Below are 24,715 nucleotides of genomic sequence, written 5' to 3'. Positions count from 1 at the left end.
GCTTTACCAACTCCTCTGAGCTAAGTACTATTATCGCCATATTACCGATGAGAAAAATGGAAGGCAAAGTGATTTGTCCAAGATCACAGAATGCATCAGAGAAAGAGCCAGGAATAAAACCTGGAAGCCCCTGCTTGAGCGGGTTCTCAGTCCCCTGCTCAGCCAGGAACCCTCCCTTCCTACAGAATAACAGCGAGGTAAAAAGTGCATTGGAGAAAAATACAGAGCTGAGAAGAGGAGTGCAACAAAAACCTTACGAAACCTGACATCTGAGGACAGGTTAAAATGGGCATGGTTAGTCTTGAGAAAAGAAGACTGAAGGGGGACCTGGTAATAGCCTTCAAACACTATAAAAAGGATGTGGAGAAATTGGAAAGAGTCCAGTGGAGGGCAACAAAAATGATTAGGGGGCTGGAACACATGACTTATGAGGAGAGGCTGAGGGAACGGGGATTGATTAGTCTGCAGAAGAGAAGAATGAAGGGGGATTTGATAGCTGCTTTCAACTACCTGAAAGGGGGTTCCAAAGAGGATGGAGCTCGGCTGTTCTCAGTGGTGGCAGATGACAGAACGAGGAGTAATGGTCTCAAGTTGCAGTGGAGGACGTTTAGATTGGATATTAGGAAAAACTTTTTCACTAGGAGGGTGGTGAAGCACTGGAATGGGTTACCTAGGGAGATGGTGGAATCTCCTTCCTTAGAGGTTTTTAAGGTCAGGCTTGACAAAGCCCTGGCTGGGATGATTTTCTTGGGGATTGATCCTGCTTTGAGCAGGAGGTTAGACTAGATGACCTCCTGAGGTCCCTTCCAACCCTGATATTTTATGATTCTATGTTAATGGCTGTTATAAAGAGGATGGTGATCAGTTGTTCTCCATGCTCACTGCAGGCAGGACAAGAAGGAATGAGCTTAATCTCCAGCAAGGAAGACGTAGGTTAGATATTAGGAAAAGCTAACTGGTACTGAATTAGGCTTCCTAGGGAGGTGTTGGAATCCCCCTCACTGGAGGTTTTTTAGAACAGGTTGGACAAACACCTGTCAAGGATGGTCTAGGTTTACTTGGTCCTGTCTCAGTGCGGGGTGCTGGACTTGATGACCTCTCAAGGTTCCTTCCAGCCTGATATTTCGATGATTCTATAGGAGGAGCGAGTGGGATTGGGGCGGGGTGGGGGGAGAAATCAGGAGAAAAATGAAAAGGCAAGCAGTTATAATGAGGGAATAGAGACAAAGTGAGAAGATGAAGAAGTAAGAAGAAAGGGAGCGGAGGGCAGGACAGCAGTAAATGATTATACAGTACCAAGTCTCCTCTGTGACACAATTACAGTGTGAAGCCACCTCTCATGATGACATTTAGAGGAGGGAGAGAGGAGTGTTAGGTACCTAGATAGTGATTTGCCAGGCTTCAGTGATTCTTTGTAAAGAGAGATGATAGTGGGAGTGTCAGTTAAGGGTTGGTGTGGCCAGCCTGGTTGTTATGAAGCATTCTGATTAGTTTCAGAGTAACAGCTGTGTTAGTCTGTATTCGCAAAAATAAAAGGAGGACTTGTGGCACCTTAGAAACTAACCAATTTATTTGAGCATAAGCTTTCATGAGCTACAGCTCACTTCATCTGATGCATACTGTGGAAACTGCAGAAGACATTATATACACAGAGACCATGAAACAATACCTCCTCTCACCCCACTATCCTGCTGGTAATAGCTTATCTAAAGTGATCACTCTCCTTACAATGTGTATGATAATCAAGTTGGGCCATTTCCAGCACAAATCCAGGTTTTCTCACCAGAAAACCTGGATTTGTGCTGGAAATGGCCCACCTTGATTATCATGCACATTGTAGGGAGAGTGGTCACTTTGGATAAGCTATTACCAGCAGGAGAGTGAGTTTGTGTGTGTGGTTTTTCGAAAAGGGGGGTGTGTGTGTGAGAAAACCTGGATTTGTGCTGGAAATGGCCCACCTTGATTATCATACACATTGTAAAGAGAGTGGTCACTTTGGATGGGCTATTACCAGCAGGAGAGTGAGTTTGTGTGTTGGGGGGCGGAGGGTGAGAAAACCTGGATTTGTGCTGGAAATGGCCCAACTTGATTATCATACACATTGTAAGGAGAGTGATCACTTTAGATAAGCTATTACCAGCAGGAGAGTGGGGTGGGAGGAGGTATTGTTTCATGGTCTCTGTGTATATAATGTCTTCTGCAGTTTCCACAGTATGCATCAGATGAAGTGAGCTGTAGCTCACGAAAGCTTATGCTCAAATAAATTGGTTATTCTCTAAGGTGCCACAAGTACTCCTTTTCATTCCGATTAGTGTGAGGGTATATGAAGGCTAGCCTGAGGGCACCTCTGTGTCTGAGATCACTCCTGGCTTTCTCACAATATTAGGATGGCTTCCTTGGTTTGCAAAAGGTATTTGTTACTGCGGTAAGCCACCTACTAGCTCATGGAGGAGGAGGTATTTGGTGGCCTAGCAGGGGCAAAAATGTATGGAGTTTGGGCAGGATTTGCAGATTTGGTAGTTTAAGGATGAACAGAAGAGGAGAAAATATGAACACGGTTGGAAGAGCTACAGTACCATGTAGTGTAGGCTGGTAGGACTACATTTCCTTCTTCAGTTTCCTTTTACAGCTGAGGCTGTATTTGATTTTCCTTTGTTTCTTTTTACAATTATAATAGCTAATACTTTTCTTGAGTGTCCCCTCCCTCCTGAAAACACCCATGCTCGTTTCCACATTAACTATCTCAGTCATGCAGAACTAAGGGCCTGAGGCAAAGCCCATTGGGATAGTTCTAGGAAAGAAAGTCTGGATAGGGCACTGGATTGTGACTCAAGAGAGCTGGGTTCAGATACTGACTCAGTCCGATGTGAACTTGGGAATGTCACCTAATCGATCTTCTGCTTCCATTCTGCATCTGTAAAATGGGGATAATACTTCTGTACCTCTCTGGGATATTGTAAGGACAAAATCTCTTCTGTAGATATTCTTATATTGCTATCACTGGTGTAGTACCTTCCAGTAGTGCATTAAACTATGAGTAACATCTGTCACATGTTTGTTCTCTCTTCCTCTCTCCATGGGGAGAAATATTTGGAATGGATTTGTTTTGGATCTTTGAAATCATATATATATTTATATTAGGGCTGTCAATTAATTGCAGTTAACCCATGCGATTAACTCAAAAAATTAATCGCGATTAAAAAAATTGTGATTAATAGCACTGTTAAACTATAGAATACCAATTGAAATTTATTAAATATTTTTGGAAGTTTTTCTACATTTTCAAATATATTGATTTCTATTACAACAGAGACTACAAAATGTACAGTGCTCACTTTATATTATTTTTGATGACAAATATTTGAGCTGCAAAAAGATAAAAGAAATAGTATTTTTCAATTCACCTCAAACAAGTACTGCAGTGCAATCTCTTTATTGTGAAAGTGCAATGTTAAAATGTATAATTTCTTTGTTACATAACTGCACGCAAAAACAAAACAATGTAAAACTTTAGAGCCTACAAGTCCACTCAGTCCTACTTCTTGTTCAGCCAATCGCTCAGACAAACAAGTTTGTTTACATTTGCGGGACATAATGTTGCCCGCTTCTTATTTATGTCACCAGAAAGTGTGTTCATATGGCACTCTTATAGCTGTTGTTTCAAGGTATTTACGTGCCATATATGCTAAACATTCATATGCCCCTTCATGCTTTGGCCACCATTGCAGAGGACATGCTTCTATGCTGATGACGCTCGTTAAAAAAATAATATGTTAATTAAATTTGTGACTGAACTCCTTGGAGGAGAATTATATGTCTCCTGCTCTGTTTTACCCGCATTTTGCCATATATTTCTTGTTATAGCAGTCTCGGATGATGACCCAGCACATGTTCATTTTAAGAACACTTTCACTGCAGATTTGACAAAACGCAAAGAAGGTACCACTGTGAGATTTATAAAAATAGCTACAGCACTCGACCCAAGGTTTAAGAATCTCAAGTGCCTTCCAAAATCTGAGAGGGACGAGGTGTGGAACATGCTTCAGAAGTTTTAAAAGAGCAGCACGCCGATGTGAAAACCACAGAACCCGAATCGCCAGAAAAGAAAATCAACCTTCGGCTGGTGGCATCTGACTCAGATGATGAAAATGAACATGCGTTGGACTGCACTGCTTTGGATTGTTATTGAGCAGAACCCCCATCAGCATGGACGTATGTTCTCTGGAATGGTGGTTGAAGCATGAAGGGACATATGAATCTTTAGCACATCTGGCATGTAAATATCTTGTGACGCCAGCTACATACGAACACCTGTTCTCACTTTCAGGTGACATTGTAAACAAGAAGTGGGCAGCATTATCTCCTGCAAATGTAAACAAACTCGCTTGTCTGAGCGATTGGCTGAACAAGAAGTAGGACTGAGTGGACTTGTAGGCGCTAGAGTTTTACATTCTTTTATTTTTGAATATAGTTATTTTTTGTATATAATTTTATATTTGTAAGTTCAACTTTCACGATAAAAAGATTGCACTACAGTACTTAGTATTTTTCAATTAATCTAATACTTTTCTTTTGTTTTTTACAGTGCAAATATTTTAATCAAAAATAAAAATAGTGAGCACTGTACACTTTGTATTCTGTGTTATAATTTAAATAAACATATTTGAAAATGTAGAAAACATTCAAAAATATTTCAGTGGTATTCTATTATTGTTTAACAGCAGGATTAATTGCGAGTAATTTTTTTAATCATGCAATTAATGGAGATTAATTTTTTTGATTGCTTGACAGCCCTAATATCTATATACCTCATCATTGTCATACGTGAGCACCTTACAACCATTAATGAATTGCAGTGTTGTTGTCAATGTGTTGGTCCCCAGGTATGAGAGAGACAAGATAGGAAAGGTAATATCTTCTATTCGACCAACTTCTATTGGTGGAAGGGGACAAGCTTTTGAGCCTCACCCACCTTGTCTCAATAACTAATGAGAAAAATAAATACACATGTTGCTACTCTGTTTCTGTTAGAGAAGGTGTCCCTGATTTGTTGCCCTTGGAGTAGAAGGCTGCGAGGTTTGTGATGGTCCTTAGTGCTTGGGGAGCTCCTTCCACAGTCTTGGGTCAGCCCCTAAGAAAGCTCTGTCTCATGAAGGGTTATGAGATGCTCTGATTCGACAATGATGAAGGCCAGGTAGTACCTAGATCAGTGTGAGTCTTTCCTTTGATTTTAATGAGCTTTGGGTCAGTCCCTACATCTTTCCCAAAGAGACGAAGTAACAGAACATGCAATAATAAAGCCAGAACATGTACATAGTATAGCCTTTCTGCTGTTTGTTGATTTGGACCATGAAATGGGGGTATAAATGGGACTGGTCAGAAATTTTCCATCAAAGTAATTTTTGATAAAAAATTGAGTTGTTGACAAGAGTGTTTTGCAGAAAGTGCCTGTTTTCCTAGAAAAATGGAGTTTTTTTGGTCAGAAAAATCATATTCTGTTTTGTTTTTGATGAAACCATCCACCCACCCAACCAACAGCAAATTCAATTGTATTTAACTTTGCCACGGGGGTGGGGGAAGCCCATTTTCCAACCACTTCCTTCTGTGCTTCTGTCATGGCTATGGTGGTACTGAAATGCATGTTATTGAATCATTGAGATATGAGTACTTGGGAGGAGAATGTCCTTGGAAAGGATTAAATTCAGAAAGTCATGACAAAAGAACCTTCCAGAAGAACCTATCAAACTCAGACCCAGCATAATCATTAACGGGGTCTGCAAGAGCAAGCAGACCCCCTTCTTTGGATGGAGCATCAGACAAGCACTGGACTAAACTGTGCTCAGTATTGAGAACAGAAGGGACCATGTGGTGTGGGGCAGGGTGATATGGGATTGGTCTGGGGGATTTTCAAGCCAGTAGACTGGAGAGAGATTTCTGGCAACAAGTGCTGGACCCACTAGAATGCCAACTTGAAATTCTTGCAAGTGGAATTACCTGTGTGCAGCTTTTCTGTTGTTTTTGCTAACTCCCATTCAAGGTGAATGGGACTTGTGTACGAATTGTGAGTGACGTATACTAGGAGGAAGATCCTGGGTCTCTGTGTCATTTACTTCATTCCTTGGGAGGAATGGACCAAACGTAGTGTCTGTCTGTGGATGGGGCTCAGATATTGCAATGATGGGCATGTTATAAGGTCCACAGTAGAATAGAATCAGACTACTGCTTTCAGCTGATCAGCCGCCAGGCAATATCTAGAGCCTAACATTGAGGAGCCCGTATATGTTTTAAACTTCATAACCCACAGCAAGATGTGACTGGCACATGAACAACTAGTCATTGGCACACCGAGCCAAATTCTCTGCAGTGCCATTGATTGTGTCAATGGTCTTGAGGTCATTGGGTTGGCAGGGAGGGAGCCTGTGAATTGTGTTCTGTGAGGCAGGGCCATGTGTCAAGTTAGCCTCAGATACTTCAGCAATCTCGTGGCTTTCCCCTCTTTGCCAGCACCTCTGAATTTGTTTCTTCTCCTGTTCCATTACTAATGATGACAATGCCAACTTTCCTGACACCAGTGATTGTTCACTACTTAATCATGATGGTCAGCATATCTGACATTTAGTGGCATTTCTCTTCACTTTCCCTTTAGTATTCAATTTGGGCAACTAACCTTTTGTTTTTTAAGTGGGCACCAGTGTCAGAGTTCAAGGCAACTTTCCCCCTATTCCGTCTCCATGGTCCAGCCAGGGGACCCGCTGTCAGGCTTCCGGCTCCCCAACTGTCACCTCTCTTGGGTGGAGACACCTGTCTCTTTCCCTACTGACAGGGGTTTTCCAGGCTGTGCAATTCCCTGCCTGCATTGTGAGTCCCCTAGCAAGTCTGACTGCTTAAGCAGGCTGCAGAGGCTATGAGCAGTGTAATTACCCACAGTTATAAAGTACCACACAGCTTTTCCTAAGCAAGCACATTTATTCTTAAGGTGAAAGCATTATAGCGAAAACATATTAAAAACAATTCTAAGAACCTAAACTTATGCTAATAAGCTTACCAGAGATCACCCCAGATCTAAAGGGGAGCTGGTTCCAATACTTCAAACCCCACCAACTGGTTTTTCTGTGGTTGCATGTTCCTAATCACCTTGACTCAAAACAAGAACACCCAGGGATCTGTGAGTGGCTCCTTTATATAATTTGGGCCTCCGATCTTATCCTCATGTAACAGGTGATCAGAGGACAAAGGACCCCTACTCAGGGTGAAGCTTCAAAAGGCCGAGTTCTTGCATAACCATCAGGGGTATATTTGCATACACCTCCCCCTAGAGATTTCCTTGGAAACCCATCCAACTTTGTTTGTCCCATAAGTTTCTTCTTGTCTGGCACATTGTTTCAAACTGGTCATGTCTCCCAAGTTACAGACAAGTCTGAAGTAATGCATAATCTCTGCATTTTTAATACAATGGACTCCAAAGCTACTTGAACTCAATTCAGTCAGATTTGTCAAAGATATTGCAGAAAATGGCCGTATTTGTCATGACCACTGCTTATTCCCCACCTGATGTCATAATACTCTATGACATCACACTTAACTGCTCTGCTAATGATTGCTGTAATAAGCAGAGGTTTGTGACTTAAATAATTTGGTGGCTATTACCTAATTCCTGGGGCTGCTCCTACCTTTCCTTTCTGCAGACAATGGTGTAAGAGAGATCTTCTCTCCCAATCCCTAACGATGTGCTTTTCACAGTGCCACTAAAAGGGGCAACACAAAGGGCTGGGTTGTATGGGAGATCCACAGACCACATTTTAGAACCACTGACTAGGGACTTGGGTTGAAGTTCCCACTAAATATGCTGTTGCATTTTAGCAATGCCTCATTTCCTCTACCAGACAATATGCTTTCCCTATGGCAAAGTCAAGAACATAGGAAGAGGACATTTTATTCATATCTCTTCTCATTCAGCAAATCCAGAAGCCTGCAGGCATTCCAAAGGGTCGCTCTCAGCATAGATATTTTAATTACGCCATGTAACTTTAAAAAGGAATTTATCCACAAACCAGAATACAGGCCTCATTACTGCAGTACTTCTATAAAAGCTAGAAGTACTGGTTTGGGGCTTAATCGTGCCCTAAACAATTTAATGAATGAATGAATAAATGAGTACAGGATAGTGTGGATCTGCATCATTGCAGCTGGAGCATTGGGAGGGCTGATGCTTTATTATGAGCATTATTACTTATTACAACAACAAAAAACACTATGTTAGAAGTCAAGTAAAATCAAGCATTCGTATTAGGAAATGCCAGAATTAAGGTTGCCCGTGCAACCTTAATTCAGCCCCCATATGTGTGTGCAGTATCATGGTCTTTAATTACATGATCACATACTATTTTTTCCACAGGTCCCTCATTCAGTGCATAGGCTAGACTTGCTTTGGGGACTGTCAAGGTTCCTTCCCCACTCTGAACTCTCAGGTACAGATGTGGGGACCTGCATGAAAACTTCCTAAGCTTACTTTTACTAGCTTAGGTTAAAACTTCCCCAAGGTACAAACTATTTTACCCTTGCCCTTGGACTTCCACTGCCACCACCAAACATTTATCTGGGTTTATTTATTAGGAAAGCGTTGCTTGGAAATATCTTTCCCCGCAAAATCCTCCCGACCCTTGCACCCCACTTCCTGGGGAAGGTTTGGTAAAAATCCTCACCAATTTGCATAGGTGACCACAGACCCAAACCCTCGGATCTTAAGAACAATGAAAAAGCATTCAGTTTCTGAAAAGTAGGATTTTAATAGAAGTAAAAAGTAAAAAAAGAATCACCTCTGTAAAATCAGGATGGTAAATACTTTACAGGGCAATTAGGTTCAAAACATAGAGAATCCCTCTAGGCAAAACCTTAAGTTACAAAAAGACGCACAGACAGGAATATCCATTCTATTCAGCACAGCTTAATTTCTCAGCCATTTAAAGAAATCATAATCTAACACATACCTAGCTAGATTATTTACTAAATTCTAAGACTCCATTCCTGTTCTGTCCCTGGCAAAAGCATCACACAGACAGACCCAGACCCTTTGTTTTTCTCCCTCCTCCCAGCTTTTGAAAGTATCTTGTCTCCTCATTGGTCATTTTGGTCAGGTGCCAGCGAGGTTATCTTAGCTTCTTAACCCTTTACAGGTGAAAGGATTTTTCCTCTGTCCAGGAGGGATTTTAAAGGTGTTTACCCTTCCCTTTATATTTATGACAGGGACAATTCAGGGTTGCCTGGTGAAGTAGACTGTTATCTGTAGGATCCCTGCTTCATTTGTTGCAGTAGTTGGACGGTATGTAGAGAAGATTCACCATAAGGTTCAAAGAAAAGGTCACCAGAATAGACTGATATGGGCAAAACAATGTATTTTTCCATTTTTTTCCAGCTTCCAGTATTTTTCCAGCTTCATTCTTGGAAATGGCTGAATAATTTTGGCTTACATTAAAAAAAAAAAAAAAATTCAGCCAGAGGCAAACAGCTGGCATGGAAAATTTCAGCCCAAGTGGTTAAAGTTTGGCAAAGTTATGAGCAACTGAAAACAGGTTCTTATAATGTGAGATGTCAGGTATGCTTAATAATGGGCAATAATGCTGCCAGCCGTGTCTATAATCCCACAGGAGCACTTAGAAATCCCAAACGAGAGTGGGGCTGTATTGTGCTAGATGGTGTACAAGCTCATAGCAAGACTCAGTCCCTGTCTCAAAGAGCTTGTGCTCTAACTAGAGCAGAGTGGCAAAGGAAGGATTATTATTCACATGGGGAAATGAGACACAGGTCAATTCAGCGATTTTCCCAACCTCACACAAGGAGTCTGTGGCACAGACAGGACTTGAATACTGATCTTCTGTGTCTTAGGTTAGTAACTTAATCTCAAGAGCTCCTGTGGTGGAGAGAATGTACCGGCTTTGCACCTGCATTGTGATGCAATAGAGACTGTGGATTCCGTTCCTGCTCTCTGCTCAGAACAGCGCTTAAATAACAGTCGCTGATGGGGAGTTGGGGAAACAAGCATATGAGGAAGTGATTAAGGGGATGCTTGTCACATGAATTTGTAGGGCCATGAAGTGTTTTAAAATAATTTTATTTAGTCTGTCCTCCCTGTCCCCACCTACACTGAGGCCCTGAGCTTTATGTTTCAAAAGGCCCAGTAGTTTGGTGTGTCCAGCGAGGCTGGATCCTCTTGCAAAGCCTCTCCTGGCCCGGGAGACCTGTTGATTCTCCAGCTGAGTGAGCAGAAATGAATCCTGTTTGAAATAACATCAAGGGAAGAGATCATAGTCACAGGATAAGGGTCTCCTGGCACTGCAGGAAGGCTTAGGCATTCACATTTAATGTAAATATCATTGATCTTGTGACTAGTATCCCATTGCAATGACTTTATTGGTGTCACACCCAAGGGCTGGTGAAGACATAATCATTGCACCGGATGGATGGATGGAGGAGCAGCAGTGTCAATTGCTTGCTGTGTAGCATTCTAAATAGCTAAGAGAATGGGCTAACTGGGTTAAATTCATGCCTCTTGTAAATGAAGAAAGCTCCTATTGGCTCCAGTCGGAGTGGTGCCCACTTACTCCATTGCTGAAATCCCCCTCCCTTCACCGCCCCGTGTAGCAGGCAATCAGAGAGCAGGTTATGCATAAACCTACTGCTTCTGAAAATCACATGCCCTGGCTTTTTATGAAGAAACTGGTTTGCAACTTTTTTTTTTAAGGAAAGCAAAACTTCAAACTTATTGTTGAGTAATAGTCAGCCACCGGCTTAGCAGTCTGGTCCAGAACAGCTCCCATTTGGAGAAATTAAAGGAGGATCAGAATGAGTCACATTAAGCTTTTGGCTTTGATCGTCTTCTTAACCAATAACCCTGCCATGCTTGTGTGTGTGTGGTTTTTTTTAATCCTTCCAAACAAGTGTAAGGAGGGATGGATCCTGATGTTTCCAAGAAAAGAGCAGCTGCTAACCCCCCGCATCTGACCCCTCCCTGTTGCTGCCCTGGCCTGGGGGAGAATGGAGCATGACCCCTTCCCTGACATACTGACCAACGACCAGCCCCCTGCCCCTCCTGCAGAATTTACCAAGGCCCTGTGCCCCCACTGCAACCTCACACTTCAAATCTCTCTCCCACATGCCCTGTCACTGACCCCACCCCTCCTGCATCCCCACTGGTGGAAGCAGAAGCAAAGCAAAGGTCAGCTACATTACTCAGAATCTTGTGCATCAGCCATGCATGGAAATCAGTCTTACTCACTGACTCAGAGAGCGGCTGATGTCCATGTGTGGTTGGCACATATTCTGGGTAATATAGTTTCTATGCAGGAGATGACCTTATTAAATCGGGAGTCGGGAGTTTTTTGTTTGCCAGTGAGAGTCCCCCTTGACATGCTAAAGGATTTGGTCAGTCTGATCCTAGGATTGCATTTGCCTTTTTTGCCACCGCATCCCATTGGTGGCTCACACTCATCCTGTGATTGAATAACGCACCCAGGTCTTTCTCCTCTGTCACTTGCGGCTGATGAGCCCCCAGGTGGTACCAGAAATTCTTATGATTCTATACTAAGTGCATGATCTTGCACTTTGAACTATTGAATTTCATCCCAGTAGTTCTTCTGACTGTGGGGTTAGACTGCTCAGGACGTTGTGAAATAGCATCTCAAATTATTGAGTCAGAGTTGGCAGTAAAAGAAACCAATGTTATGATTTTAGAGAGGGACATGGGGCCTGATCTTGACTCTGCTTATACCAGTGAAACTCCATTGACTTCCGGGATTACTCCAGATTTGTGCTGGTATGAGTGAGAGGAAAGTCAGCCCAGGGTTTATTTATAATTCCAACCTAATCTTAGTTTTGTAGCCTGGTGTCTACTGAACTGTTTGTGCTTTTTGCCTGTTTTCTTACTGCTATTCTCTCAAGCCTGGTTTAATTGCAGCTTTTCTTGCTTTTGTGGGTATAACCTTTTACCAGTGTCACATGCTGCAAATACTAGACAAATACAGACCTCGAGGCTTAAACTTTCATCAAGAGGGTTAAAAAAACCCCATGAAAATTGCAATGATGTTCTCCCCCCATCCCCCAACTTCCCCTCCCCCCTAAATTTAGAAATGTTAAAATCCAAAAGATTCTGGCCAGCTTTCAAATTAGTCCACAAATGGGGACAATCTTGTGCAAAAATTTCTTTTAAAATTATCCTGGTCTCCTCTCAAATTTCCATTTTCTATTGGCCCCGCAGTCCACCCTTGTGCTTTCAGTTGCAGTGTCAGAGTCAGTCCTCTCTTAATGAGCTGGCAGTTGTACTTTACCAGATGTTTTACCCTCTTAAATATTTTGTCAGCTCTTTCACTATTTGCTCCTGGATGCAGGACTAGTAGGTTATTTCATGAATATCATGTCCCCCCTGGGTGAAATTCACCACTGCATGGAGAGCCAGCATAAATTCTATGTGTGTGAATCTGCATCATGAAATTCCAGTTGAATTCCTTTCAATGTCCTGTCCTTTTCCCACAGTCACATCCTTTATTCTTCTTCATTTTTATACTCACACAGAGTGTCTCGGAGCACCTTAATTCCCTTCCACATTTTCTTTACCTCCATGAATTTCCTTCTCATTCTGTTATTCTAAAGAACACTGACATACCTCCTCTAGTCTCTGTGAGTAAAATTAGTTTTCCAAGTTCCTGGAATCCATAAATTCATTTTATTTTGATAGTTGGTCCCCAAATTCTCCTCATGATATGGGAAACCTCAAGACACTAGTGGCTAAATGCAAGATCACCCTGTGTAATTTTCTAAAGCCTTCAATCACAGCTGTAGCATGATTCTATTTTTAATATATTTTTCATCTAGATTTTATACCCGATAGGGCCACTTCCAAGTTTTCCCCCCCAAATTAAAATCCTGAAATTAAATTAATGTAAAAAAGGAAACAATCCTCTAAGTTTAAAGTAAAACCCACATACAGAGAGAAACCCCCCAAAAATGAATGATAGGATTTTCAAAGGACAAGTGAAAAGAAAAGGAGAACTTGTGGCACCTTAGAGACTAACAAATTTATTTGAGCATAAGCTTTCGTGAGCTACAGCTCACTTCATCGGGTGCATTCAGTGGAAAATAGAGTGGGGAGATTTATATACACAGAGAACATGAAACAATGGGTGTTACCATACACACTGTAAGGAGAGTGATCAGGTAAGGTGAGCTGTTATCGGGGGGGGGGGGGGGGGGAACGGGGACACGACTTTTGTCTTGTTAATCAAGGAGGGCCATTTCCAGCAGTTGGCAAGAATGTCTGAGGAACATAGCTCACCTTACCTGATCAACATAAAGAACTTTATATGTGATTATATCCTGCAAAATTGGGGGGAGGGGAAGTGGAGCATATAGGCCTATGAAAGGTTGAGCGGGGGAGACCAAGTCTGGGGGGTAACTGTCCCCATTGCTCCGTAGTTAATGACACCTCTGTGTAAGACCATAAGTTCACCTTACAGTCCTAGGCTTCTGTTCTCTGGCCCAGTCCCACGAAGCCTCTCACCAAAGATTTCTTTTATGGCCAGGCTGTAATCCCTTCACTCTCACCGATCAGTACCTCATGCCACAGAAAGTCCCATTGAGGCTGTTGGGATCACTTTTGTGGAGAAAGGCGCCAGTCAGTGTGAATCTAGGTATTACAGTCTGGCCTTCAGTGTGATTAAGGGTTAGTGTAGATGGGCTCTGGTTCCTAGACGCTGTCCCTACCACCAGCGAGAAAGATGATGGCTTCAAAGTGGGGACTGGAGGACCTAGGTGTGAAGTGGGGAATACTGCATGCTCCAGAGAGGAGATGGAAATTCAGAAGACTATCCTTACCCCCAAAGCAAAACAAAATTAGACTTTCTTCTCACAGCTCTAGCCATTAAAAGGTATTGCCTGTTTTTTTTTTAAAGTACATTTCTCATAGGTTTTTTCTCATTTACTGATTGTAGCTTTATTAATTATAAAAGGTTACATCTGCAAAGCATATATATATCTTTCCAAGTTTTGTATGAAACTATATATATTTCATATCCTTTATATCTGAACGTATTAATGTCTAAATATCCTTTGGACTTTACTTTTCTCTCCTATATTTCTGTATGATAATGGGGCAGTTTTATAGGTCCCATGTACATCCCATACTTCGGCATTATATTTCTTGACAAATAGAATAGGGGCTATATATATTTCTGTCAGACAGGTACACAATGCCATTGACTACAGTGGCAATAATCCCTTAGTAGTTAACCCTTTCACACACAATGTGAAACCTGGTGCACTGGCAAAGGTTAGGACTGAATATCTGTTGCTGACGGCAAGGTGAATGGTTCAATGCTGATCTCTGTTTGGGTTCTTGCTTCACTGGATACATAGAATCAGGTCAGTGCACTAATCCCTGAAGAAACAATGGAATGGATGCTAATTTTTCCCCTGTAGTGTTGATTTATTAATATTTTTCCCATAAATCATATTTCATGTAATGACTCTTGGCTTATGCTGTGAATAGTCCCATTGCATTATGTACTTGTCACTGTTATAATTTATGTAGTGATGGAAGGGTAACTAGCAAAAAACCCACAGCACAGACCATGTAACTATAGAGAAAGTACAACATTATTTCTGTTAGAAAACAGAGATGCAGGTCACAAGCTAATTACTTTCAAACCTGCAAGAGTAATTACTCAGCAATCTGCAGGAACCTAGAATTACTGTTTATTTCCAGGGTCTTGGCCAAATAAAACTTCTTTACTTCCAATACCACATGTATAGTAAAAATATCTATCTATCTATCTATCTATCTATCTATCTATCTATCTATCTATCTATCTATCTATCTCCTACCCAGTTAGTTCAGTTTGTAGCACTCTTGCATCTGGGCCAGGATGGTGGGGGGTTCAAGCATGAGTCTATGACTTGCACAAAATACTAGAGCTTGGCAGAATTTCATGGGAAATTCTGTGATTTCAAACATTTTTCTGCTCTGAAATGGAACAAAAGCAAAACATTTTGGCTGTGAAACAGAGAGCCTGTGAAACGAAATTCTGAAAAAAATGCCACTTTGGGACAATCAAAACTTTCCATTTTGAGAAAACATTTCCTTCAGATTTTGACCTTTTAAGCTTTTCAAAAATGTTATTTATATATTTTAAAAAATTGTTTTGAAAAGAAAAATCAAAATATTCCATTCCGAGAACGTCAAAGTGAGATGTTTTGACATTATCAAAATGCCTCATTTCATTTTCTTTTAAACTAAAATTTGTCAAAATTAACACATTTTTAAACATGTTGATTTTGACAAAAATGGCATTTTTCACCAAAAAGTCATTTAAGACAAAAACAGAAAAAGTCTGACTAGCTCTATCAAATGCTGCTAATGCAACACTAGAGGGGTGTAGGAATATAGGCCCATATTAGATTTGGGAGAATTATGGTTTTAAATTGAGTTGGGACATTAGCATAAGCAATAGCCCAAGACATGTGACCAATCATGAGATCATAAGAAAGAAGAGTTGTGTTAAACCTGTAGTAAACCTTTGAAATTCCAGTGGTAACTTATTTAAGGTGTGAGCAAAAGTAATAGAAACAAAACATGGTTAGTTGGATAACAGTTGCAGGTAATAATTGGCTAGATCAAAAACTGCTTTTTCTGGCCTTAGCTTAGGGCTGATAACTGGCAATGACATCACTTGATTGGTAAAAGGGTATAAAAAAGTAAACCCTTAAAGGGTTATTGCTAACAGTTGCCTGACCACGTTGGCGCCAACCAATATGGGTTTAAGCACAGCTGGGTGTAGCCCATTTGTAATTATATTGATCAAATGCTTATAAATGTTTTGTTACTTTTTGGCTTTATTATTTTGGCTTTTTAGGCATTGTTAGAGCAAGTGTGTAAGTACCATTTGGCCTTTGATTTAATAAATGATGTTATGGTTAAATTAGTGTCATGGTAATATCCTGCATCAATAACGATAATCCCAGCAAGGGGGAAGAGAATGCTGCATGGGTAGAAATGCCAAGCCTAATTCACTTGTTGTGGTTTTCAGGGTGTTGGCACTTATGGCTACACTGAGATACTTTGCACACTGATTTCAAACGAAGGCAAGCTGCACTAGTCCGGTGCATCGACACTAGGGATTTGCAGTCATGAAGCACCAGTAGTAGACAAGTTGACTTCAGAATAGACAAGATCCTGAGATAGCAGACTGGTAAGTGCTTTAGAATGGCCGAAAATTGACCAAGGCTTGAAATCAGCCAGTATGCAGCAGTATGGTGAATTGACATCTCCCTCAAATTGCTGTCTTGTTCTCCAGAATTTCAGCTTTTGTTGAGATATCTAGATATTAAGTCTTTAGCTGTTAAGATTATGAAAAATCCCTGGAAAATGTGACTGATGCAGAGATGTTTAAGTCTGCAGATAGCCTGAAATGTTAGCTCAGAGAGCAGTGAACAGCCCCATCTCGGCAAGCTGTTAATAAACATGATGATTTAAGTGTCCACGGTGTTAGATACTTAATTCTTTATGCAAGCAAGGAGATGGAGGCCCACAGATCTGCACAAGTTATAGTGAGTGAGGTCTCACTTTGGTGCCACAAATAGATGACATTTTGGAGGTCCTACCAGTTATTCCCCCTAATCAACGAGGAACTGAGCCTAGTGAGCCTGGCAGAGCCCAAGGGTATATCTAAGCCCCGCTGAGAGGGCGAAAAGCTCAAAGAGCCCAGTGGAGCTGCATCATCATGTCTTGAAAATCTACAGAATTCATAGTGAGTGGCCTCTCATTTTGGTGACTCACATGGACAGAAATTATTTTGTGGGTGGAACTTGGAGGACTAACGTCCGCTTTTTCTCTCTCCCCCAATTTAACCCCTAGACAGATAGTATCCAGTGGGCTTAATCCAGATTTTTTCTGGTATAACTGAGATCAGAATTTGGCCTGCCATCACAGCTAGTGATCCAAAATATCAGTTATTTGCATGGCTCTCTGAGAGGTTATAGAAAATCTAGCTCTTTTGTGATGTCTGTGACTGGTGAAGGAAAGACCTTGCCCATTTATTTAAACATTACTTGGGTGACTGGCTCTTATGCAGGGGCAGAGGGAAAGGAATGGCTGGAGCCCACATGTTATCCAAATAAGGACCATTCAGAGCTTCTTCCCTGTCATAAATATAAAGGGAAGGGTAAACACCTTTAAATACCTCCTGGCCAGAGGAAAAACCCTTTCACCTGTAAGGGGTTAAGAAGCTAAGATAACCTCGCTGGCACCTGACCAAAATGACCAATGAGGAGACAAGATACTTTAAAAGCTGGGGGGGGGGGAACAAAGGGTCCTCTCTGTCTGTGTGATGCTTTTGCCGGGACCAGAGCAGGAATGCAGGTCAGAACTCCTGTAAAGAGTTAGTAAGCAATCCAGTTAGATATGCGTTAGATTCTGTTTTGTTTAAATGGCTGATAAAATAAGCTGTGCTGAATGGAATGTATATTCCTGTTCTTGTGTCTTTTTGTAACTTAAGGTTTTGCTGAGAGGGATTCGCTATGTTTTGAATCTGATTATCCTGTAAGGTATTTACCATCCTGATTTTACAGAGGTGATTCTTTTACTTTTTCTTTAATTAAAATTCTCTTTGAAGAACCTGATTGCTTTTTCATTGTTCTTAAGATCCAAGGGTTTGGGTCTGTGTTCATCTATGCAAATTGGTGAGGATTTTTATCAAGCCTTCTCCAGGAAAGGGGGTGTAGTGCTTGGGGGGATATTTGGGGGGGGGGGGGGTGGAGACATTTCCAAGTGGGCACTTTCCCTGTTCTTTGTGTAACACTTTGGTGGTGGCAACGTTTAACCTAAGCTGGTAAGAATAAGCTTAGGGGGTCTTTCATGCAGGTCCCCACAACTGTACCCTAGAGTTCAGAGTGGGGAAGGAACCTTGACATGTTTCCCCCCTGCTCCTGATTTGAAAGTATCTTGTCTCCTCATTGGTCATTTTGGTCAGGTGCCAGCGAGGTTACCTTAGCTTCTTAACCCTTTACAGGTGAAAGGGTTTTTCTTCTGGCCAGGAGGGATTTAAAGGTGTTTACCCTTCCCTTTATGTTTATGACATTCCCCATGTACGTTTCCATGGTTCCTCCGCAACAGCCTACATTGTAAAAATACAGCGCGGAGGTTACTAAACGAGAGAAGCAAGCGCACACTGTCCACCGGGCACTTCAGGCTGAAGGCTAATTTGCATGCAGAACACCTAAAGGGAAACTCTTTGTAGAAGAAGTGTGACTGCAAAGAGCAGACTATTAAAGTGAGTGGGGAGACCTCAGCATTGCAGTGACCTCCCTTGCATTGAACGTTTTCTTATGGTGCAATAGCCAATCTCACAGGCCCCGGTTCACTCACAGGACAAACTAGCATCAATTTATCATCAGGCGTGAAAGGAGCAAAGTGCAGCGTGTGGTGGCTTTTGGCAATGGAAATATTTTCTGAAGCATCCAGGAGACTAATTCTATTGGAGATATTATAGATACAATAGTTTAAATTCTTCAAAAAATCTGGCTCTTGGTGTCTTGTTCAAAGACATACAGGAAGCTGGTGTCTCGGTACGGACTGTACCTGGGTCTTCCAAATCCCAGACTAGCATGCTAGCCACTGCAGCATCCCTCTTCTCAATTACAGCTACACTTTGCTGGGTTAAAATCTATAAAAGAGATAAGCCCTCTTCTTTTGTGCTATAAACCAACTGTTGTCTCAAACTTTGTCCCTTGAGGATGTTGTAAAATTGTTCATTATATTTTTTTCACACCTTTCTGTGACTAACTGACACTTCCTTTGGACACAGGATGTCAGGCTCTGTGCACACTATGGATGCTACAGTGACATAACTACACCAATGTAGTGCCATAGTGTAGAAGTTCCCTACATCACTGGAAGGGTTCTTTCCATTCATCTAAGTAAGCGGCTTCGCTGAGTGGGGGTAGCGAGGTCAACGGAAGAATTCTTCCTTTGACCTACCAGCATCTAGAGTAGTGGTAGGCCAGCATAACGGCACTACTCAGGGGTGTGAGTTTCTGATTCAGCATGGGCAGTTCCTCTGTGGGGGTGTCTTTGCCCACTTGCTCCTGTTACAGCCTGAAATGACAGAATGTACCTCTTAAACCAAATGTGTACCCACTTCTTTGTGGACAAAAGTACTTGGAAAGGCTCATCATCATGGTACTGAGTGCCTCGCTTGTACTCATGAGTGGAATCTCATGCCACCCCAATGATGAACCCTCTTAACCCTCCCTGTTAGATGGGGAAATGTGCACAAAGGAAACAGAAGCCAGATCTTCCGAGTCTCAGGCTCTGTCCTGTGTCTTAGCCACAAGGTCACTCTTCCTCCCAGAAGCAATAATACCTCCTTACTCAAAGAATGGCTGGTTCTAATGAATCCACACTCAGGCAGGCTTCCACATCTACAGTTGCTCTAAGGCCAAGGCCGCATAAAGGTCATTGGCTACAAGTTTGCAGGATTGTTTTGTAACGGCCTGTTCCTGCTCTGCTCCTCATGAAGTGCTGAGGTTGCAAAACCCATGAGAATTCCTATTCAGCATCAGTGGCCCACATTTAGTGGAAAGGAAGGGTAGAAAATGGGATGAAAATAGATTGTTTGTGCGGTGTATTCACAATGCAATGAGCTGGTGGAAATAGACAAGCTATGATTTTCCAAGCGCAAATATAACTTCTGTGGGTAAAAAGTGGAGCATTGCAGGGCATTTCCCTTCAGGAGAACAAAAATGCAGCCTATGCTTGTCTGCTTGGAGCCAACATTTTTCTTTTACATCATTTTCCCCAGCGAAGGAAACAATTAATTACTGAGCAGATTGAATTAGGCAAAGGGATTTATTTAGGCTGTGTGTGGGCCAAAGGCTTTTGTTAGGTTACAGGGAAGATCTGGGATCCTGGTGACTGAAAAACAGCTTGCTAAGATATGGAGAAACCACATTCAATCCTCTCATTAAATCTTCACGCATATGACCAAGCGTGGCCCCTCTTTGCATTTGCTGCTTGGTTACTTAAGCCATGATGCTGTTGGGAGGAAATAAAAGACAGTGGGGTCTGTTTAGAATGGGATCGAAAGGAAGCTGTGACATAAAGCTCCCCTTGGCCTTTGGATATTTGCCTGTATGTAATAGATGCTAAAGCTCTTATCTTGATGCCTAGAGATTGTCCATAGACATTACTGCCTGCACACTGAAGTGAGAATACAGCCCTAAGCCTCTTAACTTTTAATGCAACATGAAATGGGTTGAGGCTTATTTTCACTTAGAGAAACATAAAATAAACAAACCAACAAAATAGCCCCCCACCCCATCTCTTTGAAAACAAATCCACAAGAAAAACCAAAACCAAGCCGGGGGGAGTTCTGGCTGGACAGTACTTTGTCGAGCACCAAAGCCTTTGTCTGAAGTCTAAGGGAGTTGGAGCTTGTCTACATGGGAAAGTTTTATCTGTTATGCAGTATAATTAGACAACTCCCCAGGTGAGGACTATTATTCCAGAATAAGAGTGGCTAGGTTATTTTTTTGTTTGTTTGTTTAGCTTAAACCTCATCCAAAATGACACAAACTAAAATGGAGAAAGGCTCTCTTGTTCCAGAATAAGAGGGTCCACATGGGGAGTTATACTGGTAAAATTATAGCAGTTTAAATACACCCCTTAGCTTATACTGATATAATTTCTCCATGTAGACAAAGGTACTGAATCCCAGTACACTCCCCTTCACAGCTGTGCAAATATCCTTTAGTTTCATTAGTACTTAGTGCTAAAGTCATAATTTATTATTATTTTTCTCCTACAAGTTACGAAACTGTCCAAGTGATGTCTTGATTCCCTGCTGTCCTGCATCGTGAGTTGTCATGTGCACCAGTGCAGAGTGAGTAGAAAATGCTCCCAAATCAGGATTCACTGCTGTTGTACACTGCGGGCAGCATTTTATACCCATATGGCACGAATGATGACACAAGGTGCTACGCAAGCTGGAATCAGGTTCCCCGGGTGGATATCACTGTATGTGTGGGCGTAAGTACTGTTTACCTCCAAAGGAGTCTGGGCATTGTATGACTATCTAGAAATTAAACTAAAGCATTCTGTAGGAGAAAAGCCTTTACTCTGCTATGGGTGAATTTACCAGGTACCTGACATTCATAATGGTTGTACCCCATCTAACTCCTCTGACTTCAGCAAAATTACTTCTGATATACAGGGGTAATGTTAGGGTGAAAGTAGGGTATTGAACGGGCAGTTTACTGAAGAGGGATTGCAGATGAACTCCAGAGGGGAAAGATTAATGAACATCCAGGAATGCATGGAGGTGATCTGGATTGTAGCACTGAGATAACATTCAGAAGAAGTATCAAAACCAGCCTAGGCTTTGTGGATCGGCAGCATCAGGCAAAACCCAGAGTTTACTCATCGTTCCAAGAGCTGCTGTCGAAGCTCTCAAACTTTCAGGTGTGTGTGATAAATTGCCCTTAAAAGAGTGCCTAAACTGGTGCATTTCTCCCAAGACAGAGCAAGTTCCCCTGGTTTCTCCTTTTATCCGCCAAAACGACGTGGACAGCACTTTCCTTTCACAAACAAGGACTGTCTGTATTTTGGACCTGCCTGCTGGTGCTCATTGCTATAGGAAGTGGTTGGTATGTCACTTGTCTATTTGTCTGGGCTGGAGCCTCTGACTGGGGAACTGCTTTCAGCTCTGGGCTAAGTGTCCCACCTCAAGGATGTAAGACAGTTGTATGCTGCTCCAGGGGCATTCAGGAGCCCTAAAGTGGGTGGGAGCAGCTTCTGGGGAGGATTGCCTCAGCACAGGGGCAGCGTAAGGCCAGCATATGGGCCCTCATTGTAACTGCTAGTGTAGGGGTGTGCTGGGGCACTTGGCTGGAGGGGTCTGGGCAGCGGAGCAGTCCCTTAATATTGGGTTAAGGCTGCTGGGCCTGTGGGCTCAGGATAGGTTCTCCCAAAGTGAGCTCTACAGCATGGCACCCCATCCCCAGCCATGCTGCCAGGTTCTGCCCTGGATGGCAAGACTCCTGAGGCAGAAGCCAGCTCAGTCAGGATACCCGCTCCCCATCTGGCTGTTCTGGCCAAGGCAGGTTTGGTTCTGGATATGGAAGCCTCCTGTCCTGTTCTCACTTGCCAACGGTGCTGGGGAGAAGAACTGGCAAAGGATTGCGTCAGGATACAACTGTCCCAGGAGTCCCTGCCCCCCTCTGGCAAAGGCTTCTGGGTACTAAATGGTGAGCACTTTCAATGAGCTAAAAATAGAACTGGGCCAAAGCAAAACCCAGCTCTCCCCTCCCCCATCAACTTTCAGGAAAGTTCACTTCCAGAGGGGAGCTCGTGGTCCTTTCTGGCTCGAAACAGTCTCAGTTCTAAAGGCCGTGGTCACTGCTAGCTAATGACTGAACTGCTTGTTGATTTGAACTGGTTGGGCACTGGCCATTTCAAAGTACTTCTCTTTTCTCCCATGAAGGGAGTTTCCAGATCTTGGAGGCAAGCAGCATCCCAGATAATTCAGATGACCAGGCCCAGAAGTGTAAGGGATAATTCCCTTACTGGAATAATGACAGTTGCAGAGCATCATAGGTCTTTCCGAAAGGATCCAGTAGAACAAGTCTTTAAATTCATTTAAACTGTTCTAACCTAATTTACTGCTTTAAACTGTTCCAACCTAATTTACTGATCCCGACGCCCGGCCAATCATAGGAGCTGCCAGGCTGGATCAGACCTGGGGCCCATCTACGCTGGTTTCCTGTCTTTGCCAATGGCTGGTAGCAGATGCTACAGCAGAAGATGCAAGAAACCCCATTGTGGGCAGATGTAATCTGCCCCCCAAGAAGGTCTCATCCTAACCTCTAAAAGAGATTGCACATCACTCAACAATCAAAGTCCTATTCTTGATTAACCAATGACAGATCAGAGAGAGCCAATTTCTTTTCAACGCTTCCTTCCTTTCTGGGCTTGGCAGGACCTGTAGTAGAAGGAAATGCCATTCTCCAGGTCTGTGGGCTCTAGCAGGGACACAATTCATGGCAATAGCTCTGAATCCAAGTACACAGGTTGCAGCTATTCTGGAGCCTGTTCTGGCCAGCTCTAGAGCTGGGCTTAGAGTGGCAGATTAGAACCAGTGCAGGGACTGAGGTGGACAGTTGGCCCCTGATTCCAGGGGTGCGTTCCCCATGGCCATAGATCCAATGGGGAATTGCCCGGGCACAGAATTCCCCTACTTCCTTCTGTCCCAGTCCACCACTTCCCTCTTCTGACCTGCCTTGTCCTTGAATGCTCCCAACAGACACCCTTTTCTGGGGCTATTGGAGAAAGGGCACAGTGGCCTCCTGGGCCTGGGGATGTTCTTGAGGAGACAGGGCAGCTTAGGCCTGTCCTATGACTCTGTTGACTCAGCCTAGCTGGCACAAAGGGCCATAGGGTAGCTATGAGTCTGGCTCAAAGGGCCTGATCCTGAGAGGGACCTTAACACCCATTGAATTCAGTGGTGCTTCCCCCATTTACACCATCTCAGGACCTGGCCCATAGACTTCTCTGGGAGTCACGGATGTTCAGTGGCTCCCTCCAAGAGCCTGAAGCTACCCACGTCTCGCCCCCTTTGCCAGTGCGGCAGAAAGACTCCTGCTTTGCCCAGGAAGTACCCATGAGGGGCTGTGATGGGGGGGACCCCATTCTGCTTCTGGTCGCTGTGGTTCTTATGGCTGCCTGGGCTTCAGGGCTGGAAAAGCCCAAACCGAGATTAGATTTAAGAAAACAACATCTGCACACACACAAAAAAAATCTGAAATGTCATTTCCCGCCCCAGCCCTTCCCACTTGATTAATTACCTCACCTCCCACGAAACTCTCTGTAGAAAATCCTTCTCTCCGCTAATTACGAGAAATGCCTTTTACCTTTGTTAGCAATGGCTTTCTTCAAATAGGCACTTTCAAAGGGGGAGGGTGTGTGTTAATTCTGACTGGCTGACTCTTCTTTGTTAATTATTCCTCTGGTTCCAAGGCAGCAGTGAGAGAAAACTCCATTGCTGGTGAGAAGATGTGTTTGGAGTTAGAGCGCTGGCTGGAATTTGTTTATTTTAGAAGTGGCAAATTTGGGAATAGAAAGGCTCAGTGTTTGTTTATTTTAGAAGTGGCAAATTTGGGAATAGAAAGGCACAGTGCTTGTGCCTGTATTTCCATCTTCCAAACACTAACCGACTAGTCTTCACCAATCCCCTGGCAGGCTGATAAATAAATTCCATTATCCCCATTTTGCAGGTGGGGAAACTGAGGCGTGCAAGGCTGGGTTCCTTTTTCTGGCTCAGCTATGCAAGCTGCAGGCACAGGGGAGGGAAGAAGGTGTTTTAAGCCACTATTGCATTTCCCTATTCTCTGAATGGCCTCTCGCGTAATTTAGAGCAGCCATAGAGCTGTTCTAACCTAGGCTCAGCTGGAACAGTCCCCGAGAGACATTTTGACAGCTGAGAATGGATAGTATACAGCAATGCTTTGGCTATTACCCCTTCTCTTGCATACCCACTGAAGGGGCAGTTCTTACATTGGATCTAGGTCACCGGGGCATCCCTTTACACCATTCACGGTTCCTTCCCCTTTATGGCCCCTTTATGCTGGAAGGGTATAAAGGGGCTGCTGTGTAATAGAGGTAGGGCCAGTATATTTA

The 24,715-nt window shown here is 42.9% G+C and overlaps 1 long non-coding RNA gene across 2 annotated transcripts in view; it reads left to right on the top strand.

The window, feature by feature from the left end:
• Nucleotides 1-24,715, top strand: part of LOC125641802 (uncharacterized) — a 172,115-nt gene that overhangs the window by 3,124 nt on the left and 144,276 nt on the right. The window lies entirely within an intron of this gene.

This window comes from Caretta caretta, chromosome 8, assembly GCF_965140235.1.
Source record: "Caretta caretta isolate rCarCar2 chromosome 8, rCarCar1.hap1, whole genome shotgun sequence".
NCBI classification, from domain to species: domain Eukaryota; kingdom Metazoa; phylum Chordata; order Testudines; family Cheloniidae; genus Caretta; species Caretta caretta.
Note: the sequence above shows the minus strand (reverse complement) of the source record. Positions and strands in the feature narration are given on the sequence as shown.